This window comes from Lygodium microphyllum, chromosome 10 (assembly GCF_053477565.2).
Source record: "Lygodium microphyllum isolate KBCC chromosome 10, Lygodium_microphyllum_v1.1.10, whole genome shotgun sequence".
Lineage (NCBI taxonomy): Eukaryota > Viridiplantae > Streptophyta > Polypodiopsida > Schizaeales > Lygodiaceae > Lygodium > Lygodium microphyllum.
This window is the reverse complement of record NC_141144.1, coordinates 107,232,245-107,256,641: the sequence shown is the minus strand read 5'-3', so window position 1 is coordinate 107,256,641 and position 24,397 is coordinate 107,232,245. Positions and strand designations below refer to the sequence as shown.

Here is a 24,397-nt window from a genome sequence, read left to right as displayed (position 1 = left end):
ACATCTTTTGAGTATCTCCCATCTAATTGTCCATTGAGGGTTGGTTGTTGGGCAGTCCATGTCCCTGCCATGTGGCTATGCTACATCTCCCCCCTAAAAAAGGGTGAGAGTTCAATTCTCCTATGTGACACATGAGGCATGTGTTATCTTTTTCATGTTGATGTGTTGTATGTAGTTTTGAAGGGCAATGATACATCTTCATTCTAACTATATGGGGATTTGATTATGGAACCATTGTTGTTGTGTCTAAGTAGGTACGTGTTTGTCTGTATTGGTCCTACGACTGTATAGGGGCTAATCCAACAATGCATGAGCAATTCCCTTAGTCCTTTTGATTGGATAGTAGAGGCTGACTTGATCTTTAGCTTCGTGCTGAATGTGATTCCTTAGTCATATATGCACTTTTGCTTCATCCATGCCTTTTCAGATTGTTTTGGAGGGGAAGTCCTAGCGATGTGTCTGGGTCTACTTGAGGTAGTTGTACTATTAAATTGCTTCTTTTTCCTTGGTCTCATTTGACATGTTGCTAAATTTGGTGGGAATTTCGCGTCTTAGCCATATAGTGTGCAAAACAGGTTGGATGCAATTTCAAGCTCAGATAGGCATGTTGTAGGCATGTATTAAGAATGGTAGCATGTTGTCCTAAAGTTGGTGTAGAGGGTACATCTGCTTGATTGTTTGGTTTAGGTGCTTTGTTAAACCTTGGTTTATGGGCGATATGAGAATGTGAATATGTATTTGATTCCCAAACTTTTCGTTAATATTTGCATGATCTCTTTTTTAAGTTGTTTTTCTTAATTAGATAGGATTCACAATGGTAGAAAATCATGTTGTGTAAAGGGCCTAGGTAGCAAGGGGATCTATGCTGTGAGGGAGGGCTTGTACACTAGACCATCATATCCAATATTTCGACATGACAAGGATCTATCACATAACATTGATGGAGTGAAAAATGGCTCAATAAGGTCCCTTTTGACCATATTAAATGGAGCTTTAACTTGTATAGAAGATAAGTATCCAATTCTCTATTTGGGATTTTTAATAGTCTTGGCACATGGGGCATTCTTCTAGCTCCTAAGTGTCTACAGTACTTTGCAGAACCCTAAGTGTCCAAACATTGGGTGTGCATGGAAATACGTTATGTAATGTTTTTCGAATTGTTTGGGGACATATACTCTTTCTTGAATGTGAGCTCTGTTTCATGTAATAGAACATAATCTTGCAACATGAAAATTTTCTAGGGTGGGGTTCTAATTGCTTGAATTTATGTGTGTGTACGCGTGTACACACACACATGTATGTATCTATATATATGTATGTAGAGAGAGAGAGAGAGAGAGAGAGAGAGAGAGAGAGAGAGAGAGAGAGAGAGAGAGAGAGAGAGAGAGAGAGAGAGAGAGAGAGAGAGAGAGAGAGAGAGAGAGAGAGAGAGAGAGAGAAGCTCTTACCTCTCTTGCCATTGTTTGGCTAGAAATAGCACATCACGTTAATTGTGTGGTAATGTGAGGGACTATCGATACAGACCACTAATTATGGCAACTTTTTTGTTATGCATCAAGTAATTTCAAGATTATTGCTTATGTTAGGTAGTGCTTTAGAGTTAAAGAGATCCTAGATGGCTTTGAATGGTAGCCAGGTGGCAACTTTTAGAAATAATAAAAAGAAGCTATGTATCAAGCAATTTCAAGATTATTGCTAATGTTAGGTAGTGCTTAGAGTTAAAGAGATCCCACATGGCTTTTAATGGTAGCCATGTGGCAACTTTTAGAAATAATAAAAAGAAGCATTATAGGGCCATCGGAAGCATTAAAAGACCACTCGAATTGGTAGATTTTTCTTTTAGGATGCAAGAAATGCTTAAAAACCTTGGGCAAATATGGAATCGATCTATGGTTGCCACCTAAGGTTGGTAAGAGGCTTGGTTGAACATGTAGAGAGTGTATATCTAGATGAGTCTAGGGAAAGCCACCTAGGTTTGGTGAGAGGCTTGGCAAATGTTGGTGTAATCTAGGCATGGTATAGATCTAGCTGAGTCCATGGTCACTAGTAGTGAGGTTTGGGGAGAGTCTTAATAAACGTCTCAATTGCGATTTTGTATAAAGGAACTGAGTGCACCCTTACACGAAGTGTGATGTTGTAGAAAGGAACCTAGTGCACCCTTACACAAACTGTAATGTTGTATAGGGGAGCATAAAGACACTAGGTGCAACTTTCCCTTTATGCATGAGAAAGTTGTTTTTCTTCTCAGCACTTTTTTGCTTTTGCTGCACCCATTCTTGAATCTTGTGGGATGAAAATTTTTCACCCATCTTCTACTTCCTTTGTGCCTTGCTATAGACAATCGTGATGACCTCCATCCATGTTATTGATCTCAAAATTGAGACTCTATTTCTTTCCTAAGAATCCATGGGCCCCTCTACCCTACAACCAAATATCAACGATTGGTGTAACTTTCCCTTGGAGTGCAAGGAAAGCGGGACGGCCACACAAAGGGAGGAGGGGCAGAAAGAAAACGCAAAAGGGGGACTGCTGCATTGAGTTGACCTGGCATGAGAAAGATAGACGCCGAAAGGAAAACGATACTATGGCCCATGCAGGTCTCGAACCTGCGACCTTCGCGTTATTAGCACGACGCTCTAACCAACTGAGCTAATGGGCCATTGACGAGAGATTTGTTTAAAAAAAAAAAAAAAAAAAAACAAATAGCAAAAGCAGACACGGAATCTTCCTTATAAGCAAACGCATGAAAACCAGACAGAAAGGGTCCATACCTGGCTCCAGCGTGGGCGTGGCAACACAGGACGAGTCTCCAATCGTAATTTCAAAGGCACAAACATGCCACGGAGGGAGATGTTGAGCTAAATAAAAGAGTGTAGTGCATTCACAAAGCCGAGAATTGTGAACGAGATAGCAATGCCATCATGATATACGAGTGCTCGAGAGCTCAGGATACGATATCCCAACCGTACCCAGAAAGCAACAAGCCAAGAAGGAAGAAGGTGAAAATATTATTATGAGAGGACATGCTCTCAAGGGGCCAGGATAGATATACCATCCCTCCTTATCCCAAACATAGTCAGCCTATCCAAATGCACATTTCCTTTGCCTAAGCCATATCCCATCATGCCTCCTCAACACCTCTATGGCAACAAAGAATCTCAAATTCCCCCTAGTCCTTCATACCAACCTCCTCTTTGTAGTATGCTTTATACTTCATCAAATCCCATCCCATCCTCATCCTTACTGGTCACTATCAAGTCATCCATGTACATGATAATCACCATGTCACCTGAATTAGTCATCTTTTTTCCTGAACAAAGGGTGACCACACTTTCCACCAATGAACATTAGCCCACTCAAAGTATATACCGATCCTTTCATTCAAGCTCTAGGTGCTTCTTTCAAAACATAAAGATCTTTATTTAACTAAGAAACTTAGTTGGAATGGTCACGGTGCGCAATCCTTTTGGTTGTGTCATGCAGACTTCTTCCAGCAACTTTGGGTCCTAGCTCGAGCAACCTTTAGACATCGGAATTGACTAATGCCCATAAGCTGGAACAATTATAGCAGCTAAAGCAAGGAGATTCTACTCTACAAGCTTATACTACTCAATTCAAGGTTCTATTGAGGTGCATTGTGCAAGCCCAGCAGCCAACTGGCAAGACGCTCCCTACTTTGTATGTCCATAGTTTGCATTGGAATCTCCAGAAGACTTTGGCCACAGAGGATCTGGCTGCCAATACTTTGGTATATTTCCAACAATGCATTGTTAGGGCCGTTATGGTCCTCAAGCATGATCACAAAGGGAAAAGCAAAAAGACCACTGCCAAAAATCATGGTTCCAGGTCTAGTAATTTGGATTCAGAGGTGGACTTAAATGAAGGGAGTGGTGGTGAAGACGAGGACTCTGAAGAGGAAGGTGATAAGAAGCCCAAAAAGTCCCAAAAGAAGGATAAGGGCCACAAATCCTCAGAGGGTGCTCGAAAAGCTGTGGTCAAAACCCTTTGGTGTTTTAAACGTAATAATTCTCGTCATCTGGCAATCAATTGTGGTTTATAACAGCTTGAAACTACTGCTAGAGAGGGGTCTAAACTCTTGCTTTGGCTATAGTTAAATCTTCTTCTTCCTGCAAGGGTATATTCTCTGAAACAAAAAGTGGTTACGGATCTCCCATCTCTATCGGCTCCATCACGAAACAAACCACCACCTGATACTGGACCTCTTCATGGTCTATCCATGAAACCTCAGTTGATTTCTATATGTTGAGATGGCAAGCTTAACACATGCGGATATTGATGATGAACCACCTCCTTAGATGGGTATGCACATCTATACTTAGTACATCGGTGGTCACTATCATCCTCACACGGCTATTGACTTATTACTTATTATATTTAGTTGTTACACCTATGTACAACTGACGTAGTTATAGCTCCACTCGATTAGTATAATCCATTATACACTATTTGACTTAGTAGGTCACTTTTCTTTATGTTGTATCTTATCTATATTTTATATATATTGTATTGTGTGCAGAAGAAGAAGAAAAAATCAACAAGAAAATGTTTTGGTCTCCCTCTGTCTTCTTGTGTTCTTCAGTGAGCTTTCTCTTGTGTATATGGTGTGTGTTTGGTATGGCAGCTCAAGCAAGTCCCCCCACCCACATGATTCGTGATATGGTATCAGAGTAGCACCGCTGAGAGAGACTGAAGTGAAGGATAAGAAGCAAGGATTCAAGCAAGCAAGCAACGGGTAAGAAGCTCTCCCATTCTTTCACTCTTTCTCTTGGATAGTGCATGTGGAGGCATCAGAAGCAGACCGAGTAAAAATCTCAAATCGCTATGAGATTTAGTATGCGAGTAGAGCATTATAAATTCTATAGAATAGCCTTTTAGGATTGTCGCAATGCTTTTTTGGCCATCTAAGGCCGTTTTGGGCTCCATTTTAGACTCACATGGTTACAAATAGCAGTTTCAAGGTATACTGCGATTTTGATTTTGTCGACTGAAAGTATGTACATAGGTTACAAATTTCAAATCTGTAAGTTCTGAGGTGTTTGCCAAGAAGCAAACACAAGGTTTATTTGCGAGACAAATAGGTTGCAAATTACATGTATTGTTGAGTAGTAAGTGAAAAAGGCTTCTACTTGTGTTACTATGCACTCGTTGTGAAAGACTGTAGAAGACCTGTTTGTTGTTTTGTATCAATTTGTCGAAAAATGGCGGAGAACAGTTGAAAGCCGTCATTGAGAAGCTAGACTGTCACTAAATTGATTGCTTATTACGCATTCTCTATTTAATAAATTCATGTCAATAAATTAATGACTCACTTTTCTTTAAGTGTTGATGATGATCTAGCATGGCCATGAGACCATTTAGAGACCAGTATTCCTAGTGCATCACTTAATGGGGTGATCAGAGCACTGTGACGGGGATATCTGGTACACGCAGTACAAGTAATGAAGGGGGAACGAAGTGTCTGCTAAGTGTAAGAGTGTACACAAGAACTAAGGAGTTACACATAAATGAAGATGGATTGAGTTCTAAGAAGAGGAAGTGCATTAGCATTGTGTTATGTATTTATATGTGCATCCAGGGATGCCTGGGAATGTTTTACTTGTGTGTAATGAGCATTGCATTCATTTGGGGTCATCCTTTCCCCTACAAGTCAAGGTTTAAGGTCTTTTCTTTCATTAAGAAAGACGAGAGAGGGATTTCTCTCACTAAGAAAGACAAGAGAACGTGATCCTCTGGAAGTGAGGAGAGAAGTGATTTTTTCTAAGGTCTAAAATGACACAAGCTTTTGTGTGGAATTCAATCTTAAGGTTGAGGCCCAAGGCAATCTAATAAACTCTCCTTATCTATGATTCAAAGTGGTTGCATGGACCACAAGTTAAGAGTATAGTTTAAAAAGTTGTTTTTTTGGAAAATCTATTTTTAAAATATATCACAATAGAAAAATGATCTCTAAAAATGGGCCACGAGGGTTATCAGAAACAACAAGATCTACAACTTTTGTGTTGGACGTTTTTTCATCCAAACAATGCACAAAGAGATATCTTGAAATTAGTGCTGCAGAGTGGAACAACCACATCTTGCATGAAGAATAACTCAACTCTCTCTCCAAGAAAGGCTCTCTTTGGGTGTAGGGGAGGGGTGAATGAAGCATTACTTTGCAAGTTCTAAGAGGAGAAGAGAAGGTGCAAGTGCTGCGGAAGCCTTGGCATTGAAATCAAGTGCTGCGGAAGCCCTGTTGAAATCAAGCTCCAAGAGGAGAAGAGAAGGTGCAAGTGCTATGGAAGCTCTGTTGAAATCAAGTTCCAAGAGGAGAAGAGAAGGTGCAAGTGCTGCAAAAGCTCTGCTGAAATCAAGCGCCAAGAGGAGAGCCCTACACATATTGTGTAGAAGAGAAGGAGACTCAAGAAGGATCAAAAGGTGCCAACTTCCAAGTTGTACAAGTGTTAGCTGGTTGTATATTGTGCAAGGAACCGTGATCTTGTTCCCAAGATCTACAAGTAAGAACTGGCTTATGTGTAACTGAGGAGCTTGCTCCTTGTCAATAATATAACTCCACAAGGGGGGGACTGGCCCATCTTCTAGGCCCTAGTGTGTTGCCAATTTCTCTACCTCTCTCTCTATAATTTTTCTTTTCTCTCATCTATTCTCCCTCTGTGCCAACATAATATTCACCATATATATTTTAAGTATATAAGAAAGTTGAGTGTGTATCTCAGATTTTATAACATAGACAAGAACAATTATCCATCATGGAAGTTTCATGTGATAAACTTTCTTATTAGAAAATGCCTTTACAAGTTCGTTTCAGGTAAAGAAAAGGAGCAAGAGCTAAGTAACCTTGCAGACTACATATGAATTAAAGGTGTGGAAAGAATGGAATGATGTATTTGCTATCTGTAGTAATCGATAATACTATGCTGGGGCATGATAGAAATGTAGAAACTTCATATACCAATTGCATGATTTTAAGAACATGTTTTCAATAAATACAAAGGCATGGAAGATTCAACTGAAGTTAGAGTTGAATACTTTGAAGAAATGGAAGATATTTGTAAATGAGTATGCTTTAAAATTGAGAAGCATTGTAGATGCCTTAGCAGCTATGGATGCAATGCCTGATGATGATAATTTGGTTTCATCTACTTTGGATGGCCTTAATATTGAGAAGTCCTAGAAATCATTTGTCACTTTTGTATATGTACGGAAGCTATTTCCAATTTTTGATGAGTTGGTCTCTCTCATGATCATCGAAGAGATCAATATACAAGGTGAATCATTTGAAAGAAGTGGTGAATAGGTCCAAGCATTTTACTCAAGTTCAAGAAGGGGATGTGGCAGATCCTCATTAAGAGACCGTGGTATGGAATGTGTTGGTGATAACCATCAAAATAAGTTAAATTAGTAGTTCAATGAAATGCAGGTTTCAAGAGGTCATGAAAAATTTAGAGGTAGGGGGAGCTGTAAAGGAAGAGGTGGATGGCAGAACAATGGTTCTGGCTATTTTGGTATTGTTTGTCATTATTGTGAAGAAACATGTCATATTTCGGCCCATTATTGTGGTAAGAAGGATGATATCCATAGTAATAAGTTGTAGCAAGGAAACTATGCATCGTCTTCAAGACAATGAAGAAAAAAATGAGCATCTATTTGTTATGCAACATATGATGAATGTTGTTATAAAAGGGGACACATGATGATGTATGGTATGTTGACTCAAGTTCATCTAATCATATGACTAGTCATGTTGAATGGTTTGGAGAGATATAGGATTTACAAAATCTAGGTTATATATAGACATGTGATGATTAATACTATCTAATTTCACACATTGGAAAGTTGGTTGCAAAAGGAAGTAGAGTTGGCCACATGTTTACTTTAGATGCTGGAATTTTTGCTATGAATGTTGCTATGTATGCTCAAGGAAAAGGAGTGGTTGCAGACATTGAAATATGGCACCAATGTATTGGACATGCAAATGTGCAAAGATTAAAATTAATGTAGTCCAAAGGGTTGGTTACAAGGTTGCCTATTTTTAGAGTTGCAAAATTTCATAAAGTGTGTAAAACATATCAGTTTGGTAAGCATGCAAGATAACCTTTTTTGCATGATAGAGATGTGGGTAAAAATATACTTGATGTTATGCATACAGATGTTTGGGAGCCTACACAAAACATATCTCTTGGTGGCAACAAATATTTTGTCACATTTATTGATAATTATTCAAGAAAGCTATGGGTATATTTCATGAAGGAGAAGAGTGATGTATTTGAGCACTTCAAAAATTTCAAGGTTACTATTGAAACAAAAATATGCTTGAAAGTTAAGTGCTTGAGATTAGATGGAGGCGAAAAGCACCTCTCTAATGAGTTTAGTGGGATAAAGAGACAATTTACTTACATATATATCCCACAACAAAACATGGTTGCAAAAAGAAAAAATAGAGATATTGCTAAAGTTGCATAGGTATTGATGGCTGAAAAGAATTTGCAAAAATACTTTTGGTCTGAAGGTGTTCATACTATTGTCTATATTATGAATAGAACTCCCATAGCTTCAGTTCATGGGATGACCCCTAAAGAATACTTTATAGGTAAGAAACCTGATGTGTTACACTTGAAAGTGTTTGGTTGTATTGCATATTTCATGTGCCAGATGAGCTATGAAAGAAGCTTGATCCAAAGGTTGAAAAATGTATTTTCATTGGATACTCTTTAGAACAAAAAGGATATTGATGCTATAATACTGCTACATATGAGCTCAAAGTGAGTAGATATATTATTTTTGATAAGATGAGTAGTTGGTATGCATCTAGTAGTGATGCATTAGATGATGATGATGATCATGATAGTTATATGCATAAAGATAAGCAAGAATTATGAAGCCTTAGTGGACCAAAAACATCATTTGGTACTACATTTGTGGTCATCCCTTGGTTTGGGAAACTAATAGTTCCACATCTTCAAGTATATCTACTAGTATTGCAGGTAAATACAAAGGGAAGAAGAAAGTGTCAGATAGCAATGATACATATGCTCGTCATTTGGGATTTGATGGAGATTCCAATGGTTCAGAGAGTTTGGATGATGAACTTGGTATTCCTTCAGTTAAGACACTAAGTGTATAGAGAGCACATGGTAATGTAAAGGCTCCACTAAGTGATCCAATGGTACACTAGTCTAGCAGGGTCAGATATCATGATAAAAGATTCGGTTTTGAAGATTATGCAACTCACCATCATACTTATATAATAAAGGTGGCTAAGGATGTTGAGCCCACTTACTTTGGGGATGCTATTGGTCATACTCATTGGGATGCAACAATGGATGAGGAGATGGTTGCATTATAAGCTAATAAAACTTGGGATCTAGTACCATTGCGTAAGGGCAAGAAAGATATTGGTTGTAAGTGGTTTTACAAAATTAAGAATAATACAGATGGTATAAGGCTAGGCTAGTTGCAAAAGGCTATGCTCAAACATATGGCATAGATTATGAAGAGCCATTCAGTCCAGCTGCTAGGATGGCAACTGTTAGATCTATGATTGCTTTGGCAGTAACCAAAGGTTAGAGTTTGTAGCAAATGGATGTAAAAAATGCCTTCTTGCATCATGAATTGCAAGAAGAGGTGTATATGGAGTAGCCAACAGGTTATGAGGGTTTAGAGCATCCCATATATATGCGCAAGTTAAAGAAGACGCTCTATGGACTGAAACAAGCACCTAGAGAATGGTTTGACAAGATTGGAGACCATCTTATCAACATTGGCTTTTATGTCTTTAACGTTGATCACTCACTTTATGTGAGAAAGGGAGATGCAGACTTGGTCATCATAGTCATCTATGTGGATGACTTGATTTATAGGTGATAATGACAATGAGATTGCTGAAGTTAAGGACTTTTTGAAGAAGAAGTTTGAGATGAAGGATTTGTGTGAGCTAAGGTAATTTCTTGGTATTGAGGTGACCAGATATGGTGATGGTATATGGCTGTCCCAAAGGCAATATGGCATGGATATCTTGTCCAAGTATGGTATAGCATGTAAGCCTTTTTCAGTGCTAGTGGAGCAAAATGTGAAGTTGAGTGTGCTAATGATGGGGATGAGATAGAAGACCCTACTATATTCATGAGGATAGTAGGGAGTCTGATTTACATAACTATCACAGGGCCAGACTTAAGCTATGTCGTTGGCCTTGTTAGTCAATTTATGTAGATGCCTAGAAAGCCTCATTTGGATACATTTAGATGTATATTGAGGTATGTGAAATCTACTTTGCATTATGGAGTTTTTTATGAGGCAGGTAAGCATATACATGTGTTTGGATACACAAATGCAGATTGGGCTAGTATATTTGATAAAAGATCTACCAGTGGATTCATGTTTTCCCTTGGTAGTGTAGCAGTTAAATGGAGCGACAAAAATCAGCCTATGGTTGCTTTATCGACTAGAGAGACTGAGCTAAGGACAAAGGTGTTGCTATGGCAGCATGTGAGATGGTATAGCTACAAAAGTTATTGGGTGATTTAGATGTGAAGGGAGATTGTCTAGTTTTCATTCACTGTGAAAACATGAGTAGCATATAGTTAGCTAGGAACGAAGTGTTCCATGCTAGGACAAAATACATTAAGGTGCATTACTACTTTGTGAGAGAGAACGTACTTGCAAGAGAGATTGAATTGGTATATATTAGCACACATGATTAGATAACTAGCATTTTCACAAAGACATTGAATGTAGAGAAGCTTTGAAATTTTGAAGCTTACTTGGAGTTGCAAAGATACAGTTGAGCTTGAGGGGAGTGTCGAGATAACAAGCTTAACATGTGCAGACATTGATAATGGACTGCTTAGTTATATGGGTCTGCACATCTATACTTAGCATGTTAGTGGTCATTATGATCCTCACATGGCTACCACTGACTTATCACTTATTATATTGGTTGTTACACCTATCTACACTTGGCATAGTTATAGCACTAGTTGATTAGTATAGTCAATTATGCACTCTTTGACTTAGTAGGCCACTTTCCTTTATGTTGTATATTATCTATACTTTGTGCACATTGTATTGTGTGTGAAAGAAGAAGAAAAAACTAGCAACAAAATGTTTTGGCCTCCATCTCTTTTGTTGTGTTCTTGAGTGAGCTTCTTCTTATGTATATGGTGCATATTTGGTGCGGTGGCTCAAGGAAGCCCCCCACCACAGATTCGTGACACCTTGGTGCCCCTTTTAGCTTCTTACCCACCAACCGAGTTACCACATTGGCTTTCAGCTCAAGAACTTTCTCAATTTTCATAATACTCATTACTAAAGGCATGGAAGCCTTATCCTAACTTTAATTCTTTTGAGCATCATACACTTAGGCTTCCAAATACTCTACTCTCCATTGTCCCCCTTACATGCAGAAGAAACATTACTTATAGTCAGGGTGGAAATTTTCCTTGCGCCCTCCTTAGCTTCTTCCTCCCCCTTTGCAACCCCTTCTAGAAGATGGATAAATTTGTTGAGTATAAGAAACATTTGAAAGTGTGGATGTGGATGGCCTTGGAGTATTCTAGTTGGCACGCTGGGATCCTCCCATGTCTTGCGTGGAAATTGAATGTCACCCTTTTCCATTTCTATTTCTTTGGGGCATCTACTTGATCTAGTTCCAACATTCAAGGATCATTCATTGTAGATGATACGATCACATAGGCTGATGTGATCGATACTAGAAGTTGCAGACCTCACTACATCCATCTTGGAGGAGGAAGTCCGAAAGGTGCAACAAGAGTCCATTCCGCAAGGACCCCTATCAAATCCAACAATTTGGTAGTTTCTGTCCATGATCAAAATTGAGTACTTGACAATGTTTCATTGGATAGTGGTTTTGGTGTCAATATTATTACTATGTCAACTTGCAAAGACTTTGGGCTAATTGAGTGGGAACCAACCCCTTTTCTTGTCTAGATGGCAAAGCAACAACGGGTGTAGCTACTTGGGATTCTTCATTCTATGCTGATTGAAGTGGTTAGCATTTCATTTTTGGTATCTCTAATTGTGTTGAATATGGATCAAACAGGTGAAGATTACCGCCTTCTACTTGGTTGACCTTTGTTGAGGCAAGACAAGTCACAATTGGGATTGAGATTGGCTTACTATTCACCATAGTCATCATAAGGTTAGATTTGCTTTACTAAAGGTTCCCCCTCTGCCATCGACACTTCGATCACTGGTGGTAGAGGTTGTTAACATGGTTGAAGGCCTTGATGATGAGGAGGAAGTGGCCTTCTTATTGGCCGCAAATTCCAATCTTAAGCCTTTTGTTTAGTGGATGTTCTTCAAATCAGTCAACAATACCTTGATTCAAAATCCTTGACCCAAAGCAACTCTTAAAGGATGCAAAGCCCATTTCAAAATGGGATTGTTTGGAGCTTGGAGTGGATGGGGCCAGAAGCAGCTGCACTAGCCGGCTTTGATTTTTAGTGCGTTCAACACAGTCTTGCTTCATCTCCATCATCTTTGGTTGTGTCTACATAGAAGAGTGCCAAGAAAAGGAGAAAGAGTGGTTCATCTTTAGCACAAAAAGTATACCACAAATTGCAAAAGAGATTATTGCCACAATTGCAAACCACAAACCACAAAAGAGACAATTGCCAAGGACCATGCCTATCCTAACCCAATACAATTGCTAATTGCCATTAATAAAGTGAAGGAATGGGTAAAGCCAACACAAGAATAGTTGCACATAGAACACTAATGAGATTATCAACCTCCCCAGATTGTCTCGCATGCCTAATGCTTTGATTTAAGAAAGAATAGGGAAATCATATGAGATCACAATTGAGCCATCAATTAGTCCATAGCCCATGGAATAGAAGGTTTCTCTTTTTATTGATTCAAGTTAATCACAATACGTCTTTGAGAACACTAAACCTTCTATAATCACAACACTTGGATCATTAGCCCAAGTCACCATTCCACTCAAATCCTTACTTGAAGATTGTCCAATGATCTAGCAAGGATTAAACGTATGGGTAGATGGCATAAATTTTAGCTGATCTTCCCTTGTTCCAAAATCTAGCCTTAGCACATTGTACACCTTAAGTGCTTTAGGGGACAACACATTCTGGGAAGGAGCTAAGAAAAATGAAGTTCTTTTTGTGGAAACCCTTGGAGACACTATGCATCGAGGAATTGTAGATATAGAATCTATTGTGAGCATAGTTAACTACAACATACTCTAAGCCTTGGGCAATCTGCCCATTGAACCAATACACTTCAATCAAATTGTAGCTGATGGATTCAAAGTTTAACCATTGGGAGTGCTAAGAGATTGGTCAATTAGAATTGTAGGAGTGCTATTTGTTGGGAATAAAGGGCCATCGTGCCTTTTATATGTGCACGGGTGTGAACACACCCTTAGCACATTGTACTTTCATATGTATATCTATCTAAAAACCTAAAGTGGTACACTCATCATTGTATCGAAAAACGTGTTCACTCTCTATGCTCTCTTGCACTTTCTCTGACTCTCTCATAGCGTGCAATAACTGTCTACCTCGATCTCCGTGCCTAACCTCGCCCTACAAACTTGTATTAGAGCCACAATGGTTCGCTCAAGCCACAAGCATTAGTCACCAGTTGCAAGCCCAACAAACGAGAAGTTGTAACCAGAGGCTATAGTCGTAGGAAGAAGTCGCATGTAGAAGACCAAAGAACAGGTCATGCAAATAGCCAACGAATAGGTCGTGAAGAAGACCAGCGCGGGTGCTCACGATTGGGTGGCAAGTCTAGTAGGGACCAGGCGACAGGAAACGTAAGTGGGAGTATGCGGAAGCTCAGGAGGCTTGCGTGACGAGCTGGTAGTCTAGCGGGGGCGACGTGAGCTTTAGGCCAACGAATGATAGGGTCTAGTGGGGGACCAACATGGAGGCACATGTTGTGGATGGGCAGTTGAGCTGACGCGGACTGCATGGCCCGACTGTATGTGTAAAGGTGAACAAGCGTATGATTGACAGGTCCGTTGACCCGTCAGATTTTTTTCAAAAATTCAGTCTTTTTTTGAAATTTCTTTCACCCACTGATAGGGTTTCATGCGCGTAAGCACAAGATCTTAGATTTGTGCAAAATCAGCTCAAAAATTTGGGGCTTTTCCTAGATTTGGGAAATTTGATGCAGGACAAGCAAATTTGTCTCAGAAATTGCAGGAATTTGTGACATTTTGTCCTCGACATTTGGGGCTTTTCATGTACATGCACAAATTGGGCTGAAATTGACCAAATTTCTCGACATTGAGGCACATTGGACCCCGTGCAAATTGGGGCTTTTGCGATTTGGGAAAAATTTGTGCAACATTTGATCATTTCATGTACATGCAGGTTGAACGCAATTCGAACATCAACACTTGGTAAAATTTAGGGGTTTTGCTGAAATTGCTTTATTTTGGTAAAATTGGACAGTCCTATGTATGAAAGGGGAAATGTAGATGTGTGTTTGACGCTTTGAGCACAAAACTTTGGGGCTTTTGACCGTTCGGGTCAAATTTTATTCTCGTGGGTACATGTACAACAGAAATTGCACCTGAAATTTTGGGATTTCTCATGTAATGTGATGCACATGTCCTTTGAAACATCTGTAATCAATTGGATAATACTGTAGCACTTGGTTTGATGCTTTTGAAAACTTAATTAGAGATTTGAAATCTATACTTTTGCATGGTCATTTATTGCTGATTGGTACTTGTTTGTACCTTGGTCACTTGGGTGACAGTTTGGGCTTGCATTTACTGGTTTTTTAGTCACATTTGGGCTGGAAACCATGGCTGGCAGCAATGACATCAGTAATTTGATACATATAAAGAAGCTTGAAGGTGCACATAATTTTGTAGTGTGGCAAAAACAGTGCTACAATATCCTGTTACAAAAGAAGCAGGCAAAGCTGATCAAAAATAAAGGGGGAAAGCCTGCGGACATGGATCAGGATGATTGGGATGAGTTGAATGAGCTTGCATGCTCAACCATAGAGCTATTGATTTCTGATGCCTTGCTCTTCAACATTGAAGGTTTAGATTCTGCATATGCTATATGGACTAGACTGGAAGAACTATATGCACAGAAGAGTGCTGCAAGTAAAGTGTATTGGCTGAAAAAGCTTATGGATTTGTGTATGAAAGAAGGTACAACAATGTCTACTCACTTGAGTGAGTTTAACTTCATTTTCAGCCAACTGGTTGCCTTGAAGTTCATGATTGACGAGGAATTTAAGGCTACTTTCTTGCTTTGCACTCTACCAGAGAGTTGGAATACATTCAGGATTGCTATGAGTAATTCTAATGCGATCCTTTTGTATGCTGATGTAGAGAGTACTCTACTTATGGAAGAGATGAATCGATAGAACAATGCATCCAATAAGTCTTCCAGTGCTTTGCATACTAGGGGTAGATCATAGCAAAAGGAAAAATATGATGGCAAGGGACGCAATAAATCACATGGAAAAGATGTTGAATGCCATCATTGTGGCAAGAAGGGTCACTTTAAACGTGACTGCTACAAATGGAAGAAAGAGAAAGGAAAAGGCAAGAAGACAAATGATTGCAAGGAAGAGAAAAAGGACAGTATAAAAATTGAAGAGGTGAATGTAGTCACTCATGACATTGACAGTGGGAGTGATGTACTCTTTGTCTCTTCACATTTTGGCACACATGCTCTTTACAGATACAGATGATTACATGAATACCTGGATTCTTGATTTAGGTTCTTCCTTTCATGTCACCCCTCATCGTGAGTGGTTTTCCGCCTATATAGGGGGTCGACATGGTGTTGTCCATCTTGGGGACAACTATGCATGTGAGATTACAAGTATTGGCAGTGTGCAGTTACAATTTCAGCATGGCTCTGTCTTTACACTTCAGCATGTACGACATGTACCTCAGCTCAAGAAGAGTTTGATTAGAATAGGGCAGCTAGATGATGATGGTTTTCATACCACCTTTGGTGATCGAAAATTGAAGATCTGTAAGGGATCTAGGGTCATTGCCAGAGGTTGCAAGAGTGATATGTTGCATCCACTTCATGTATCTAATGTGCGTGACCATGTTGTTGGCATGATCGAACAGCCAGTGTTTCTTTGTGGCATATGGCCAGTTGGGACACATGAGTCAAACAGGAATGAAAGTGCTTTCTCGTTTGGGTTACTTGCCTTGTCTTCGTTATGCTGATTTTGAGCACTATGATCATTGTATTTATGGCAAACATGCACATACTTCTCACAAAAAGTCTCTTTCTTTGAAATCTTCTCCTCTAGAGTTAGTACATTCGGATATATGTCAAATGCCAGAATTATCTTTAGGGGGAAAGAAATATTTTTTCACCTTTGTCGATGATGCTACATGAAAAAGTATGGGTTTACCCTATTCGTAGCAAGGATGAAGTGCTTGACAAGTTTAAGAAATTCTTGGCATTGGCTGAAAATCAGACAGATAAGACACTTAAGTGTCTTCACTCTAACAATGGTGGGGAATATGTGTCCAAAGCCTTTCAAGCATTTTGTGACAACAAAGGGATAAAGAGGGAGCTCTGACTCTCTCACATCATGCAACGACTGTCTACCTCGATCTCTGTGCCTAACCTCACCCTACACTATTTAATATAAACTTTGTTGTCATGAAAGAAGTTGACTATGAATTGCTACTTGATTGATCATGGGTGTGTAATGCATGTCTCATTGATGAGTAGAGCAACAATTTAGTTTTCCTAGGTAATCAAAAGGAGGAAATACCCATTAAGATGGAGTCCTAGAAAATAACCCTTGTTGATGTAGATGCTATCTCGACACTATTAAAAGGTGAGTCAAAATGAAGCAAGTGATTTATCACCACCCTTCACAAATTTTAAGAAAATTGATTGAGTTATCATATTGCTTGGGGCTAAACATGATGCCACATCTAATGAACCCATTGAAGGATCGCCAAACATCAAAGAGGTGAATATTGTTGAGCCAACGGAATCCCCTGAGACTGTATATATTTCTAGGGAGCTCAATGAAGAAGATGAAACACAACTTCTAGATTTGTTAAAGGAATATCAAGATGTGGAACTACTCTGACCCTTAAGGATGTACCACCACAAGTCCTTACACATGATTCCTATCAAGTTGGATGCCAACTGGTGAAGCAAACCCTACCTCATGAATCCTCACTATACCCATGATGCTAGGAAAGAGATTGGGAATTTACAAAAAGTAGGATTCATCTATAAAATTTAGCACAGTGAGTGGATATCACAAGTTGTTGTGGTACTCAAGAAGAGGAGCATCAAAATATGAGTATGCATTAGTTACAAGAAACTAAATGCCATATCCTTGAGATACCATTACCACCTTTGCCACTATGACTAGGGAGTCTTTGCATACATTGCCACACCATTTGGGCTAACTAATACATCTACAACTTTCCAAAGGCTTATGTTGTTAACCCTCGGAAGGCAAAGATGGAAAACCCAAAAAATTAGAAGTAGAAGATGGTCCCAAGGCAAGAGAAAGACAGAAGACAAAGGCACACAAATGAAAATTTGAAGACACAAAAAGTGTAGTAAAAAATTCTAAATGTAAGAGGAAGGCACACAAGTATAAGCACACCTTACTATTTTTGCAAAAAGAGTACTAGGCACATTGTAATTTATTTTGTGAAAGAGCATCGAACTCTTGCCCATGCAAGTTGTAAAGAATAAGAGGCACGGGTTAAGACCATGCTAATAGGAAAGGAGGAGGAAAAAGAGTGGAGGAATGAACTGACCAAAAAAGGGATGGCCGCCCAAGGAGGAGGTAGGGCATGTATAAAAGTCAAAAAATGAATGACAAAGCTCATTCTTGGTGTGTAGCAAAACTTTCTATCTTCTTGTTCTTTGTTTCTTGCTTCATTCTTGTGTATGAGAGAGGGAGAGAGGGAGTGTCTATGTGCATGAGAGTGAGGGACCATGGAGAAGCTCTTCTTCTCCTCTCTTCATCTTCTCCTTCTTCTCTTCTCTTTTCTCGATGCATGGCTATGGAGCTTAAATCTTGGAGCTTGGAGATGGATCTTGCTTGAGAGCGCATCTTGGATTGTGGAGTTACCGGTAGATTCGTGGAAGGAGGCAACTTAATCAGATTCAAAGGTAAGCTCACTACACTTATGTGTGAGAGAGTGTGCATGGCTATGTGAGAGGTAGCCATTGCTCTCGGCTTGAAACACTTAAAGAAATAAGCAATCTGTGGATCTTGGCAGAGTGCTCATGAGAATGATAACATTTTGGTTCCATTGGTGGGACCAATGAATTCAAGCTTGAGTGCTTATACACTCCAAATCGAGCAACATAGTAGAAGTTCATCTCCAAAACACTAGGTTTAGGTAGGAAGCGAGGGAGTTGGAGGGTGTTTGATCTCCTTTGCTTGATAGTTCAGGTGTTGGAAGATTTAAGAGCATTAGCTAGATCAATGGTATGTGGTTTTACGTTAATAGGAGGCATTAAGGTTTGGAAAATAAGAAAAAAGAAGGAAAAGATAAGTCTCTATAATAACCAAAAAACATGGGAATAGAGAAAGAAAGGAAAAAAGATTTTGAATGCCTGGGAAGGAAAATAGATTGTAAGGGTAGAAAGAGAGAAACAAAAGGTGAGAAAGGAAGAAGAGAGAGTTCATTTGGACATTGAAAGATTGAGATAGAGAGCTATTGAGAGAAGAGAGAGAGCCATAGGTCAAGAGGATATCACCAGTAGCAATCCATGGTGTCATCACATTCATGTGTTCCAGGTATGCTCTGAGTCTTCCATGATGTTTTTTGAATGAAGTCAGAACCTTGGGTGTAGAAATATGTGGTGCATGTAACTCTTTCAATCAATTTTGTGTCATTTGGCATGTTTTGTTCACCACTTGCTTGGATGGCATTCCTAGGATGCTCGGGCGATCGAATCCTCACCACAGACTCGGACGTACGAGTAACTTTAGTCCCATAGTCCACTCAACTGTCAAGGACGTCCAAGCCACCTTAAGTCCACTCAAATACTCAGACTTGGACTACTTTTGGGCCTCGGATGTCCGACCCACATCCTCGGGCGATAGATTCGGACACTCAAACGGGCACCCCTCATACAAGTCTGAGTCCTGACCACTCAGACAGTCACAGAGCCCACTCGGCAGGGTCAAGTTCGGGACGTAAATATGCAAATCTGTTACTCAGGTGAGTTGTTCAAAATACAATTTTTGACCATTTTGACCATTCAAGATTGCTAAGGCCAACATCTAGCTCCCTAGCAATCTAGGTTGAAACTTAGGCCTACAAATGAGACCATAGAGTTGATTGTCACCAGAACTTTAACCTAAAAATCCAGGAGTGACTGAAATTACCAACCATCGGCTGCTTACCCCTTGGTAGAGACTCAATTTGATTGCATGGGCTAATACCATCTATTAAAACCTATGAGGGACCCAAAATTGACTATTACGAGTAATCATGATTCATGCAAAAGAGTTACAACTGCATGAAACTGATCGGTAAAAGTGTGGATGTGGATGATTTCATCAAAGGTTGCACCTTGAGTCATAGACACTTAAGTGCATGTGAAAACTGGAAAGCTTGATTTTACATTGCTCACATTGAGTTGCATTGCCCAAGCATGTTTGTGGTGTGCCCACACTTTGCAAGTGGTTGCTCACTAAAGGCTCTACGCACTTTGTACTTCTCTGGTTGTGATTGAGGAGGGATGGTGAGATATTCACAATCACACTTGGCTTAGCCTCTTTGTATGGAGCAGTGTGGGCTCAGTGTTGGGGGTAAAGGTGCCTTTGCCTAGCCGCCCGTGTATCACTTTACACTAATAGTACTCGCTACTGCACACTGCAAGTGGCATGCGCCCATCACAGTCACTTATTCTTTATTCTTTTAGTGACAATTTGAATAAAAGAAGGCTTGGCCACACATTGTGGCTGTTCGAGTTCCCACTTTGAGTTTCACTCTCTCTCTTGCTCTTGCTCTCCATCCGCCATAGCTCTCACAACCAAGCTTCTTCCTCCTAGGTTCTACTTCCCTTTCAACTGGTATCAGAGCAAAGGCATTGGAGCTTGCTCAACATTCTCTTTAGCTTGGACTTGAAGAGCTTCAACTTGAGCTTCAATGGCAGCCATGGTGCCTTCATTTGTAGGTATGTTTTGACCTCCTGCCTCCTCCGTGATCTTCCTGACCTTCATTTGGCACCTTGCAGGGCTGTATTGGAGCCCCTTGATCATTGCCAAGTGCTTAGTAGCACTGTTGAAGACTCCCCAGCCCCTAGAAGCAGCAAGCGCAAAATGTGGCGCATTTTTAGGGGGCTGGGCCGATCCATTTCTGGCATTTTCTGGCTTCTCGACATTGTTTGCAAGCTTCCCGATCATCTTCAGACTCCTTGGCATTGGTTCTTGGCTCCCAGCGATTGATACGAGTGCTTCCACCTTCAGCCATTGATGTACACAGTCCCAGGACTCTGTCAAAAATAGGGCAACACTTGACATTTGATGTTTGATGCTTCTTGGATTGCCTGTTTGATGCCTATTGATCCCCTGTGATGCCCGGATGTTATGGGATGCTATGCCTATGCTTTGGGACTGATTTGGAGCATATTTGGGCATCGATTGAGCTTCATTTGATAGTGAATATGCTGCTATAATACAGTGGGCTGAAGCTCATTTACTTGGTGTATGCATTGGTTCTTGGATACGGGGTGCTTACCTGCGATTTGAATGATCATACCGATGTATTTGGAGATTTTCAAATGATTTTTTTTTTGTTACAAAATGCTTTTGAGCTTGGATTAGGCTCCTTCTTGGTCTTCATTCACTGGCATTTGGATTGAATTGGCATGCCTTGGACCGGTTTATGCCTATTGTCACTGCTTGACATTTAGGCCTCTTGCATTTATGCTTTGGTCAGATATGGATGCCACTTGGTTTGCCCATGCATAAAAGCCACTTGGAGGTTCGCCTTTGGATGTCATCTTTGGATGTATTTGAGCATTTTGGACCTACTGGGCATTACATTTGGTTGTCAGTTACATGCTATTTGCATGCTTTCATGCTTATGCTTTACAGGTCTGAGATAGCTTGGGATTTATGCTCCGGATGTACCCTATTGGGATTTGGCATGTCTGATGCTATGTACTCGATGTATTTGAGCGTTTCTTGCTCTATTTGCATCTGAATTTACTTCCAGTGGGAGCCTCTTGGCATATTTGGATGTACACAGAGTTTTACTTACACCTAAGCTTGAGCTTGTGGGACAGTTACACGCATTTGCTCTCTTGAGAGCTTTATGTCAGCAATTAGTCTGTAGTGGGATGATTTGATATGCCTATTGGGGCAAGCACCTATCTCTATCATAGGTTTGTCAGTTTTATATGCATCTTGGATGGTTATGCATTGAGCTTCTTGCTCTATCAGTTGTGCTTGTGCTTGGTCTCTTCTCTTACCCCGAGACCCATTACATGCATGACTTCTAGACCTATGAGATGTATCTTGCCTGACAGGTTATTGGTTTGACAGTTCTTGGTACCTTCTTACCCCTTGACACTCAACTGCTCGATGTATCTTGCTACCTGGCAGTTGCAGTGACATATGTATCAGTGATTGCTTCACTTTGGGACAGTTTTACATACCGCTGTAATTTATTCCAACAAGCTGAAATCTGCAGATTTTGAGCACTTGTATCAGGGTAATGCTTATTGTTTGATGTTATCTTGGTCATATCTGGTGGACAGATGGTTCTCTTGGTAATATCCACTCTTTCAACTAGTTTTAGCAGTGGTTCTAGTGCATTTTCTCCTAATTACAACAACCTACAATTTTGCATTTTTTGCTTTGATTTGGGACAGTGTGACTGGTCATCTGAAAGACACAGCTCCCTTTATTATTGCCAAGTTGTATGGTACCAACTATGGGTATTGAAAGTCCCAGATATGGCATGTTTTGGTGCAGAAGTTGCATATTAAACCATTGCATTTCAAGGGTGCTAAACATGAGGATATGGATGCTGATATTTGGATGGAAGTTGATGAGCTATGCAAGTCTACCATTATCTTGTCACTCTCAGAAGAGGTCCACCATAATGTTGTTGAAGATGAGAAATAGAGTGCATGGGACTTATGGGAGAAGATTCATGAGCTTTATGTGTAGTAGAGTCCTGCGTCACAGATGTATTGGCCGAAGCAGTTAATGGACCTTCGCATGAAGGAGGGGACATCCCTATCATCTCATTTCAGCCAATTTCATGCTATCATGAAGAACCTGTTGTCATAGGGTATTGAGTTCAAAGACAACTTGCACCCATTGTTTCAGCTTGGCACCTTGCTTGAATCATGGGATGTCTTCCGTACTGCCATATGCACGAACAAGCTTGATGGGCTGAAAATCAACGATGTTGAGAGTGCTTTATTGACTGAGGAAATCAACAGGAAAAACAATGAGGTAGACATGGCATGCATGATAATGATCATAAGGGCAGGGACTCTCAGAAGTCCAGGTCCAAGTCATGTGGTTGCAGTTAGTCCCGTGGACGGAAGTCTGACCTTACCTATCATTATTGTGGGAAAGCAGGACATATTAGGCCGTAGTGCCATAAAATGAGTGATGATAAGCACAAGGAAAAGGGAAAAGAAAAAGTGCAGGAAAAGTCTTATGAGCGCAGTATTGTACCTGCAAACTCCAGTGTGAAGATAGAACAGGTTAATGTCATGCAGGCCACTGATTCAGATGAGGATTACATACTTGCAGCTTCTTCTATGCAATGCCTTACAGGCTTCTGAGACACGTTCTATGTATGTGCAGTGCTGGATTTTGGATTCAGGTGCATCATTTCATGTGACACCATGTAGAGATTGGTTTCTTACCTATCGTACCATCTCTGGTTCTGTGCGTCTTAGTGATGACATGTCTCTTGACATTATGAGCATGGGAGGTATTAGGATGTAGTTTCCTTCTGGCAGTTCTTTGTTTTGCATAATGTACCCCATATACTTGCATTGACTCATAGCCTTATGTCAGCTCGACAGCTTGATGATGCAGGGTATTTTGTGTCTTTTGGAGACTCTGCATGGAAGATTACTCGTGGCAGGCTTGTTCTTGCAAGAAGTGCCAAGTCTGGCAGCCTCTATCCCTTACTTGTATGTGGAGCTACCTTGAATCATGTTTTTTTCTATGGGTTCTATCCCCCATGTATCCCTTTGGCATGCTCATTTGGGGCATATGTCCCTTAAAGGAATGAAAATGCTCCATGCTTTGCAGTATCTTCCACCTTTTGATTCTTTGCATTTTGATTCTTGTGATCATTGTTTGTATGGCAGATAGACTAGGAATATGCATAAAAAGTCTGATAAGAAATGCATGGGTGAGCCCTTGGCTCTTGTGCACTCAGATGTATGTGGGCCCATGCCCTGTCAGTCACTAGATGGGGAAAAGTATTTTGATACTTTCATAGATGATTACTCACGTAAGGTTTGGGCTTATCTGATAAAGAGAAAATCCGATGTCTTAGACACATTTCAGCATTGGCTTGCATTAGCAGAGAACGAGTCTGGGAATATGCTAAAATGCCTAAGGTCAGATAATGGGGGTGAGTATATGTCACGTGCTTTTGAGCAATTTTGTGATGAGCCAGGTATTAAAAGTCAGTTAACCACCCCTTACACCCCTCCCCAAAATGGTATGACTAAGCGTGTGAATAAGACCATTCAGGAAAGGGTCTGTAGCATGCTTAGCCATGCTGGCTTACCGCAACACTTTTGGGCTGAGGCAGTTACTACTGCAGTGCATCTCATTAACAGGTCACCTAGTAGTGGTATTGACTTTCATGTTGCAGAGGAGGTATGGGTAGGCAAGTTCCCCCTCTTATGATCATTTGCGTGTCTTTGGATGTGCGGCATTCTGCCATGTGCCCAAGGACAAACGCAATAAGATGGATCCTAAAAGTGTCAAATGCCTTTTCATTAGCTATGGAGATGCAAGAGAGATGGGTTACCATCTATGGGGTCTGCAGGCACGGAAAGTGATTCGCAGCCATGGTGTCATCTTTCATGAGGACAAAATGCATATGTAGCCTGAGAAAGTGGTTGAGGTATGTAGAGTTATCTTTCAAGAGGAGCCACCTTCTCCCGTACAGCCCGCTCCATGGCCGCTCCATGGCCAGCTAGACAACGTGCAACATCACCTGATGCTCATGGCCCAGATGTTAGACATGCTGATGTTAGACAGGATGTTGGTCAGGCAGTAGAGCTTGAGTTGAGGCGTTCTACTAGAGATAGATGGCCTCCTAACCATTTTACGCCCTCTATGGATTATGTACTGGTTGCAGATGCAAGAGAGCCTCTCACTTATGATGAGGTTATGCATAGGGGTGATTGTCACT

The 24,397-nt window shown here is 40.4% G+C and overlaps 1 non-coding gene across 1 annotated transcript; it reads right to left on the bottom strand.

Annotated features, from left to right (window-relative positions):
* Nucleotides 1-2,585: 2,585 nt before the first annotated feature.
* On the bottom strand, nt 2,586-2,659 carry TRNAI-AAU (transfer RNA isoleucine (anticodon AAU)). Its single transcript has one exon. It is a non-coding gene; the product is annotated as a tRNA-Ile (tRNA).
* Between the last annotated feature and the right edge of the window lie 21,738 nt (nt 2,660-24,397).